Here is a 10,641-nt window from a genome sequence, read left to right as displayed (position 1 = left end):
CGGTTGATGAAACCCCCCGGGAGGGGCTGACAGCTGAGTTTCTTGTGGAGGCTCTGTCTTTAGGCAGAAAGAGGGAGTGCACAGACAGCTCGCCCTGTATTTGCTGGTTTTCAAGCACCCACAGCTCAAAATAATCAATACACCAAAGTGTCGTGTCGTGTGGCGGGTTGACGGGGGTGTGTTCTGCTGCTGGGATGTAAACTTCGCAAGAGCAGGAGATGCCAGACCCCATCCATCGTGGGGCAGACTCGGCTGGCAGAGGTGGGCTCCCTGGGGATGTGTAGACAGAATGCGAGAGAGAGATCCCCCCAAGCTGGGGCTGGAACAAAGCCCCTTAGCACCTGTGCCATGTGGGTGAGGGCTGCCCTCCTAGCCGGGGCTGTGCTCACCGAGTGTAGACAGGGCAGGAGGCTGACGTTCACAGTGTTCATACTGTAGCGTCAAGAAACTGATGTCCATTTGGCATTTGGAGTATTGGCTTTATTTAAGAGAATTTGGCCTGTTACAGTAGCAGCCTGATAATCCAGTTGAAAATGCGACCTTGAATAATGGAACGAGTTAGTGATTTTATGTGGAAATCTTGCTGTGTTTATAGTTGATAGTTGAGACCCCTAAATTCATCACATTCGTATGTTTACATTAGCAGATTTCTAAAAATTAGCTTCTACTCGGAAGGTTTTGTGAAAGGCAGACAACTGAAACGTGAAAGCACAAATGTGAATATATTCATTTCGAAAATGCAATTAAAACGTTGACAGCTGTTAACTTAGTGAGTAGAGTAAGAATTACTCATAGGCCCCTTAAAGGAAGTAATTCAAATGGGCCTGTTATATATAGAATAAGGTTTATAAGTCCAATTTAAAAGCTTAAGGAATCACTGGACTTTGGAATTTATAATTTTAATAAATTGAACAAATTGCATTTGAATTAATTTAAAAAGATAGAAGCACACTGAGAAATCTTCTCTGTCCCAGAAAGGAAACAAAAGTTAGCGATGAAGCACCATAGAGGAGAGAAAGACCCACACGGCAAAGCCCAGGCACTGCTCAGCTGCGGTGCCTTCGAGGGCATCTCTGGTTAGAGATGGAATACTGAGACGCAGAGAAGGAAGGATGCTGTCTGGGGACCACACAGCCTGCTAGTGGTGAGCCAGGATTAGAACTCTGTTCCCCAGAGGTCCATGGGATGCTCATGTCCTGCCCCCCACCCCCTCCCATCCTCCTCCTCCTCCCCCATCCTGACTCCCCAACACCTGCCTTCTGGCTCCCGGTGCACATCTCCGCCCCCCACGGTGAGGGGCTTAGGAACCTGTGCTCAGGTTACTGGTCCAGGGCACCTTTTCCTGCTCAACCCTCATCTTTAATGGCCCCCGCACAGGAATTAGACAGTCCCAGCATCCCTGCGAGGCTCCCTGCTGGAGCTGAAAGGCTGCTCACACAGCAAGCGAAGGATTAATCCAGGATGATCCGAAATGAAAGTCCTGTCATTGGCTGCCTTGCACTTGGGCTATTCCTGCTCCAAAATTTCAGAACTCGGATGCCGCTGGTGCTCCATGAGCATCCCCTGGGCCAGTGCACAGGGATTTGGCTTCCCGTTCAATTGGCCTCACCAGCAAGAGAGAAAGGGATGTTTACTGAAAACCTGCTAGGTGCCCGGTGCTACTCTGGGCCCCGTGACACAGGGGGAAACAGAGCAGACGGTCCCTGCACGCTTGGAGGGGACTGTGTGCTATTGAGGGGAGACAGAAAAGAATCAAAGAGACAAAAAATTACATAATACAAATACAATATGAACTATGATGTAATTTGAAAGCAACGTGCACTACAAGGAAATACATGCAGAGCGTCTCGTTAGTGGTTAATCAGACTGAAGCAGATAAAACCTGAAATCTCTGTGACCTCACATACAGTGGTCCTAACAGCTCAACGAGTTGGGGGCTCCTGGCCGGCACCCCGCCTCCTAGCGGTGACTTCAAGACCCACCTTCCTCCGGCACATGTCTGCCACCTTCCAAAGACGGCTGCTGTCCTGAGGGTCATCTTCATCCCAGCCAGCAGGGTGGGAAAGAACACGGAGGGCCCCACGGGGGCAACATTGGGCCTGGGGGGAGGCACCTCCCTTCCACCTTCCTTCCTTCCGCTGGCTCTGGACCACGGCCCCATCTGGCCACCAGGGTCCTGGGGAAGCAGTCTGGTTGTGTGACCAGGGAGTCTCTTCCGGCATTTGCTGCCGAGAACACGGGACAATGGACTAAGACTCCGGAGGGTGCATTTTTCAAGGTCACTGTTTGCTTAGCGTGTGTTTTTCATTCATCAGCTTCCGCCCTGCTGTCCCTTTGCAGTGCGTTTCCCGCAAGCAGTGCATCGCGGATTGCTGCTGTTCTTATCTGCGCTCATGTGATTGACAGTGTGATTGCTGATGTCCCTGTGTTGGGTCTACCCATGTCCTCTTCCATTTACATCCCGTCTTTTTTCCCTTGTGCTTTGCTTCCTTTGTGTTGGTCAAGCATTTTTAGTATTTCATTCTATATCTGCCTTGACTTTGGGGTTCTTCCTCTGTGTTACACTGAGCGGTTGCCCAGGGAATACATTATAAATGAATACTGTCCCCCTCAAGGGACTTCACCCATCACGTACCAACCCTTCCACAAATCCTTCTTACTACTGTTGTTGTAGAATTTGCTTCTACCTATAGTTTAACCACACAATGCGTTTTCATTATTTTGGTCTTAAAAATTCAATAGTCTTTTTAACAACATTTTTAACTGAAAAAAAGAGTACTTTACACCTATCCTCGTATTGACTTTCTGTCACCCTTTGCCTCTTCCTAAGAATTTGCTTTTTCAACTGGGATCATTTCCCATCAGCCTGAAGAACTTCCTTCCTCGTTCCTGGTTACGTGGATCTGCTTGCAACAAATAATCTTTTTATTTTTTTAAAAATAGTTTTTTGAAGTATAGTTGATTTACAATGTTGTGTTAGTTTCTGGTGTACAGCAAAGTGATTCAGTTATGCGTAAATATTCTTTTTCTTATTCTTTTCCATTATAGGTTATTATAAGATATTGAATATAGTTCCCTGTGCTATACAGTAGGACCTTGCTGTTCATCTATTTTATATATAATAGTTTGTATCTGCTAATCCCAAACTCCTAATTTATCCCTCCCCCCGCTTCCCCTTTGGTAACCATAAGTTTGTTTTCTGTGTCTGTGAGTCTGTTTCTCTTTTGTAAATAAGTTAATTTGTATCATTTTTTTAGCTTCCACATATAAGTGATATCATGGTATTTGTTTTTCTCTGTTTGACTTACTTCACTTAGTATGATAATCTCTAGGTCCGTCCACGTTGCTGCAAATGGCATTATTTCATTCTTTTTTATGGCTGAGTAGTATTCCGTTGCATATATGTACCACATCTTCTTTATCCATTCATCTGTCAATGGACAGTTAGGTTGCTTCCGTGTCTTGGCTATTGTAAATAGTGCTGCTATGAACATTGGGGTGCATGTATCTTTTCTAATTAGAGTTTTCTGTAGATATATGCCCAAGAGTGGGATTGCTGGATCATATGGTAACTCTATTTTTAGTTTTTTGAGGAAACTCCATAGTGTTTTCCATAGTGGCTGCACCAAGTTACATCCCCACCAACAGTGTAGGAGGGTTCCCTTCTCTCCACACCCTCTCCAGCATTTATTATTTGTAGACTTTTTAATGATGGCCATTCTGACCGGTGTGAGGTGATACCTCATTGTAGTTTTGATTTACATTTCTCTGATAATTAGTGATAATGAGCATCTTTTCATGTGCCTATTGGCCATCTGTATGTCTTCTTTATCCAATGAATTTTTTATTTCATATATTGCAATTTTTAGTTCTAATATTTACAGTTGGTTCATTTTTTAGCTTTCTTATCTCTCTTGAAACCCCCATTTCTTTACTCATTATATCCATCTTTTCTCCTATATTATTGAATATATTTATCCTACTTATTTTTGAAGTCCTTTTCTGTAAATTCCAACATCTGAGGCACCCATTCCTTTGTTTCTATTGACTTTTCCCCTCTTGATTAGGGTCATGTTTTCCTTCTTTTGTGTGTCTAGTGAATCTTGATTCTGTGCCAGACATTGTGGATACTGTGTTACAGAGACTCTGAATTCTGAGCTCTTCCTCAGAAGAGAGATGAACTTGGTGCTGGCAGGCAGGTGGGTGGGATCACTTTGAGCCTGGGGGTCTTGGCTCTAGGCTTGTTATAGTGGCTCTATTTTGTCCTTAATCCCAGGGGAGAAACTTCAGCCCTGGGATACTGTCCTTCTACTTAAGGGTTGGGCTCCCTGGGGGAAAGCCTGAGGTGTTTATCAAATCCAACCAAAATGATGGGACTTGAACTCAAACTATACCCTGACACTGGGCAGTGCTGAAATCTCCCCTCAGCTGTGTCGGGCTCCCAGCCAGTTCCCCCAGTGCATCATGGGCATCTCACCTCACACATGTTCAGATCAGCCATCAGCCAAGGACAGGAGAGGGTTTGTAGCAGACTTAGGGGCTTTCCTGACGTGGCTTCCTGTTTTTTAGGATTTCCACCCCACTCCTCACCCGGTAGCCTGGATCTCTTACCCAAGTCCCCAGCCCAATGAGACAGCCTCATCTGCTTGAATGATGCTACCCCTGCATCCCATGGACCGGGAGGGCCCTCAGGAGAAGGTCAGAGTAACTGTCGATCTTACCCCACATCCAGTTTCTATCTGCTTTTAGTCCCTCTCCATTGCCCTCTAATAGTTGTATTTTCACAGATACTCTAGACTTTATTGTTTTATTGGCAGGAGGGTTAATACAATGTATGCCACCTTCCAATGATTAGACCCTAGAAGTCTGGAGGGTAAGTTGTTTTAAGCTCTTAGTTCCACAAAAGCCTCTTGGAAGAGGTGGTATTTGAGCAGGGAACTGAGAGGCATGGGTCGGATATGCAATGTTTCAGGTGAGAGTCTTACAGCAAGAGGAAGAGATCTTGGTGGATTTGAGAAAAAGCAAGGAGGCTGGGGTGTCCAAGACAGTAAAGAGGAGATCACTGGTAGGAGATGGCGCAGTAAGACCGACATCACCCCTGCCGCAAGCAGGATGTTGGTGCAGGGCACGGGCATTCCCTCCTTCAGTCACGTTCTTTCCTCCCCACTGCACTGCTGAAGGACCTTCAACCAGGCCTCTGTGCCTTCCAGGCCTCCCTCCACACTGAAATATCAGGTCCACATTTCTACCGCTCAGCCCTGATCACGTCCATCTCCTGCTCCCCAAACCTTTCCCTGGACATCCGTCCTTGACTCCAGGACAGACTGTCCGCCCCAGAAAGTGTTCAGAGCCTCCATCACATCTGGGCCAGGCCCGTATCCTTGTCATCTTCGTTATCCTTCTGTCCCCTGGCCAACCTGGGGATGCTCTCTTCACGACACACGGCACATGTGTCCCTGTCCCATGACTCTTCTCACGGTGACTGCTCAGCTGCGGTGCCCCTTCCCCCCTCCCTCACCTGTAAACCTCTTCTCACTGGGTCATTTCATTCTCTTCCGCCTGAGGCCCATTCACGTCATCCCAGAGGGAACGTGAGGTCAACCAGGGTGGAACAAACACCATGTGCGGCCCCGATGTTCCCCATCCGTGGTCATGTCCACTGGGGTCTCAGGCAGGAGAGAAATACACCCTCGTCCTCTGACAAGCGGTTAAAGAGGTGAAATCGACCCCACACTTATCACCTCCACCCGTCAGAAGGGTCCTGCATCCTTTCCTTTCCTCCTTAAACTCTGTCTTCCTGCACCAAATTCCACTCTAAATCAGGTTGTCAAACTGATTTCTATCGAAGGATCACTAATAAGAAGAAACACCGCTCAAGTCTTTGAAAGACTTGCATTTTAAAGAGATGCACTTTATACAAAAGGAACAAATTTCTTTACAGCGGAATTTTAGAATCAGGGGAGCCAGGGCTGGAGGGGATCTGGGTATATGCTCGAGCCTTTGTAAAATCCAGTATGCGGGAGGCACCTGCCTTTTCTGTGGCCAGACTGGGTTGGGGTCAAGACTGGAAGTGCTACCGATGATACTAATTCTTGTGTGTTTCCAAGCAGCAGCAGGATGCCTGGGAAATTTGGGGAATTACAAGTTCTAAGCACCCTCCAGAGCTGCTGAATCACCAGGGGAGGGAGGGCCCAGGAACCTATGTTTTAACAAACCTTCCAGGTGACCTAGATGCAGGCTTCTGCCAGCACTTTCCAGTGCCTTCCAGGCCCTGAGCTCTGACTACACAGGCTTTCTGTGCGCATGACGAGGAAGCACCGTCTCCCTCCCATGACAAACCTCTCTTCTTTCATTCTGAAGCTCTCGTATTGCCTGGTCCCAGAAGCCCCAGGCATGGAGCCCTGGATTGACACCGTCTGTGCCACCAGGAGCCTGGCTATGGAGCCCTGACGGACAGTCCACTCCACTCCCAGCCAACTGTCACCAGAAGCAAAGCCTGGGCCAAGCTGAACTCTCGCTGACAATATTACCAGCCTCTGCCTCTGAAGAGCGTGCAGTCTGGGGTGATCACAGCACACTCACTGTACAGCCTTTGTGACGTGCCAGGCACCACACTGGTGATTCCCAGCCCATCGTGAGGGCTGGTGAGCAAGACCGCAGGACCTGACCCAGGGCCCCAGGCTGGGTGCGGGGAGACCCGCCTGGGGGAGCACGTGGTGGGATTCGCGTGTTGCCCATGCAGAGATGAAGCAGCAGGATTCAGAGAAGTCTGAGCCCCAGGGCTCCAGGGATGGAGTGGATGTGGTGGGGGTGAGCTGGGATGTTTGCCAGCCGCCCCAGCTGGCTCCGTGTACACTCCTCCAGGCCCAGGAAGCCCCTCGGAGGGAGGGACCCAGCCCAGGCGGGGGCTTCCCCTGAGCCGAGCGGGGACAGGCAGGATCCCGGGAGTCAGATCCAGCTCATCGTCCCGACCTGGCCCCAATCCTCTTCACCGTGAAGTCTCCTGATCGTGGGCGTTCGTGGGGACCCCACCCTTCTCCATGTCTGGCCCCCTTTTCTCAGCTTGCTGGTGCCTTTCAGGCAGCGCAGCTCAGGAGACGAGCAGTGAGCACCTGAGAGCCCCATTTCCATGTGCGTGTGGACCTCCGCCTGCATGGGGGCACCCGAGGTCAGGGCCTGCATCTCCTCCGTATTCACAGCCCTGTGGCCTTTGCTGCGGGCCAAGGTGGCGGCTGGATCAAGGTGGGCTGGTGGTATGTGCCCCAAGCCCCCCACACAGGCTGCTTGGGCTCCAGTGGTGGAAAGTGGGGTTCCTTCTGCCAAGCCATGGACCCTGCCTCTCCGCACTTTTCTCCCTCATCTTCTGGAATGTCAGTTGCAGAGGATCAGCTCCAGTATCCAGCCTTCAAGTGCAAAGGGCCCTCCCTATCGACGAGCATTCCAACAGTCTTTTGGCAGACAGACAGACAGACATCACAGAGGCACACACAAGGAATTCCAAAGGCATCTTCTGCACGTCTCCAAATTCCACCTACTGTCCAAGGCTCGGTCACACCTCCTCCTGCTCACTCCAGCCCACTCTCAGCGGACCCATCCCTCAGCCTGTGGATCTGATCACCTCTGGATGGTTCTCTGGAGTGGCGGCCGTGAGTCTGGTGTCTTCAGATGCACTTAAGCTCACGGGAAGCAGGATGTCCTTCTCTTCCCTCTATCTGCTCACTTGCCAGCCCAGGGCTGCACACCCCGCAGGTGCTGGGCACTTAGAGATTGGTCAATGATCAACGTCAGAGGCGTGATGCCCTGTATCCTGAGATCACTGGGCTTACGCACAGTGAGTGCACAGGTGGGGTGGGTGCAGGGGATGCAGAGCTATCACACGACATGGATGCTGAGGCCCCAGGACGAAGCGCTTCTCATGCATGATCACATTTGACTCCACAGCCTGGCAAAGCATTTTACAGGTGAGGAACACTTGTACACCTCACTTCTGACCTGTCCCCACGCATCACGGTTTGAAACATGCCTGAGGCCTCAAAGTCGACGAGGAGCACACCCAGGACATGCACACACATCTCGCAAACACACATCTCATGGGATCTTTCCCCAGTCGGGTCTCCAGATGAGACCTTAGTCATATGATACCTTGCTTGTAGATTTGTTAGAAACCCTGACGTGAGGACCAGACAGCTATGTCCAGGTTCCTGACCCACAGAAATGTCAGACGATGCCTGTGTTTTATTTTCAGCTACGTTTGGGGGTAATTTGTTATGTGGCAATAAACGATACTAATGCTGAAAGTGGTATCCCTAGTCCATCTCCCAGAATTAGAGTCTTTTAGATTGTCCTAACCATTGAGGTTTCTAGTTTTAAAATGAATTTGAGAAAGTCCCAAGTGAGGCAAAATTCTTGCACCATCAAACACGTCAGCTCCCAACAGACGCCTGGGAATTGGACTTCTCCCAAATCTACATGATCTCCATTTGTCAGTTTGGAAAAATAAAAATAAAAAAAGAAAGCAGGATGTCTTGTGCATGTGGCTTTTGTTGACATCTTGACTCCTGGGGGATTACTGGAAAGTGATTATTTTCCTGGCTGAGGCCCAAGCTGAGTCCTGCCTTCCCTTCTCCCTGGACCACTTCTCAGAGGAAATCCAGGCAGATGTGCACCACTTCCACATGGGCACGCCTCCCTCCTGCATCCTCCCCAGGCACTGGGTAGGCCTTGCACCCTGAGTCCTGACACATCATCATCAGGCTCTGTTTCCCCTTGTTCTGTGTTTCCAAGTCAGTATGTCTACACTGTATCCATTTGAGGTCCTTGTCACCCCTCTTTTGGGTACCAGTGCCTGGCACAGAGCAGGCACTCAATAAAGTGTCATTGAATGAATGAATGAATATCTGGTAGCAGAACTTTTGGGGGGTGGGAGGGGTAGGTTGGGGCAAGGAAGGCAGGTGGGGAGCACGCTTTCTGCAGAGTCCTTCCCCGAGGGAAAGCACCGAGAGCTGAGGCTGCCCCTCCTCCCTCCCTCCTTTCCTCTAAGAAGATGTAGGGCACTCTAGGCAGGGGGTGAGGAGCCGGATCTCCCAGACTCGGCCACTTATCAGCCGCCAGCCTATCCAGGGCCCAGAAATCAGTAGGATCCCGGCCCTCCTGGGCCCCAGCCAGGCAGGTTGGCTGAGACAGACAGATGTCTCCACACCCATCTACCATCCAAATGGAGGCGCTGCCTGAGGCAGGCTCAGCTCTTGGAGGCCAAGAGCCCTGGCAGATACGAAAGGACTTGTGCCCCAAGATCTGGAGCCCAGGAGCCCCAGCTCTGCAGCAGCAGAAGCCTCTTAGCAAAGCCCCCGCCCTCATGCCAAATGGGTGTGCACACACTTCCCTCCCTCCCTCCACCCCTTCCTGCCACTCCAAGGGCACCCTAGGACACGGGGCAGCAGTGCTAAGATAAGGGGCGCTGAGGACGTCTTTTCCAACACGGGAAGCTTGGATTAATTCCAGCTCCAAACGGTGAACGATGGCCTGCTTTCTCCTTTGTGCTTTCCCCTCATCCAGCAAGAACTAATGCAGCCCCGTGGGAATGCTAAAAACCAACGGCCAGCCGTTTCCTAGCTCCTGCGGGGGTTCTAGGCACAATCTCTCCAGGGCTCCTGAGACGGATGCTGTGAGCTGCAGATACTCAGCCGCTCTGCAGCCAAGACCCGGGCTGGCACCCTCATTTCCACGGATCTCACCTCTCCCAAGACGGGGAGCCAAGTCCCGGTGTGAGGTCTCCATTCACTTCTCCAGAAGACCCAGCCCAGGCGTGGGTGGCTACAGAGGCTTGATGAGCTCTTGCGGACCAGTCGCTGGGGCGTGATGGACGGTGCAGGGGCAGGGGGCGGGCCCTGGGGCTGGGAGAGCGGTACCGGTGTGAGTCTAGCTTCACTGCTCCCATCCCCAGGGATGCACAGGTGGGAGTGCTCGCTGGGTTCTAGGCTCCAGCCATACCAGCACCTGCAGGCTCTCATCCTCTGGCCCAGCCTACGGGCAGGTGCTTTCATCTGCAAAGTCTCCAGGATGAGGAAGGAGGTGCAGGGTAGTGGGGGCTCTGCAGGGCCTCGCCCCAGATGGGTCTCACTCAGGACACTACGATCTTAAACGTTAGTCTCCTCCCTCCCCTCTCCGAGGCTAAGCCTGCTCACCTTTGAGCACCTGCCTCCAGTGAGGGGAGGCCGCCCCTGGTCTTCCCAGGCCCCGTCACCCAGCCCCGCGGGGCACCTGTGGGCCAGTGCAACCCCTGGAGGCTTGAGGGTCACTCTAAGTCTCCGTCATGGACTCCTCAGGCCAGGCTGGCGGCCCCCCCTGCGGGACACCTCTCGACCAGGTCATCAGCTTCCGGCCCGTTGGATCTCATTCGGCTCCAAGGACCGGCGCCCAGGCCCATAGCTCCTACACCCCCCGCCTGCCCCGCTCCCTGTCTTGACGTCGGTGCAGCAGCTTCCGACCTGTCCGGCTCTGATGGGAGGGCCACACTGTTTCCTGAGTCACTTATTAGGCGCCACTGCAATCCAGGCCGAGGTTTCAGACAACAAATGTGTCGCTCAGACCTGTGGATGAACAAGCTTTAATTGGTGTTTGTCCCCCAGAGTGTTTCTCGAT

The sequence above is a fragment of the Eubalaena glacialis genome, chromosome 9 (genome assembly GCF_028564815.1).
Source record: "Eubalaena glacialis isolate mEubGla1 chromosome 9, mEubGla1.1.hap2.+ XY, whole genome shotgun sequence".
Classification (NCBI taxonomy): domain Eukaryota; kingdom Metazoa; phylum Chordata; class Mammalia; order Artiodactyla; family Balaenidae; genus Eubalaena; species Eubalaena glacialis.
This window is presented reverse-complemented; position numbering follows the sequence as displayed.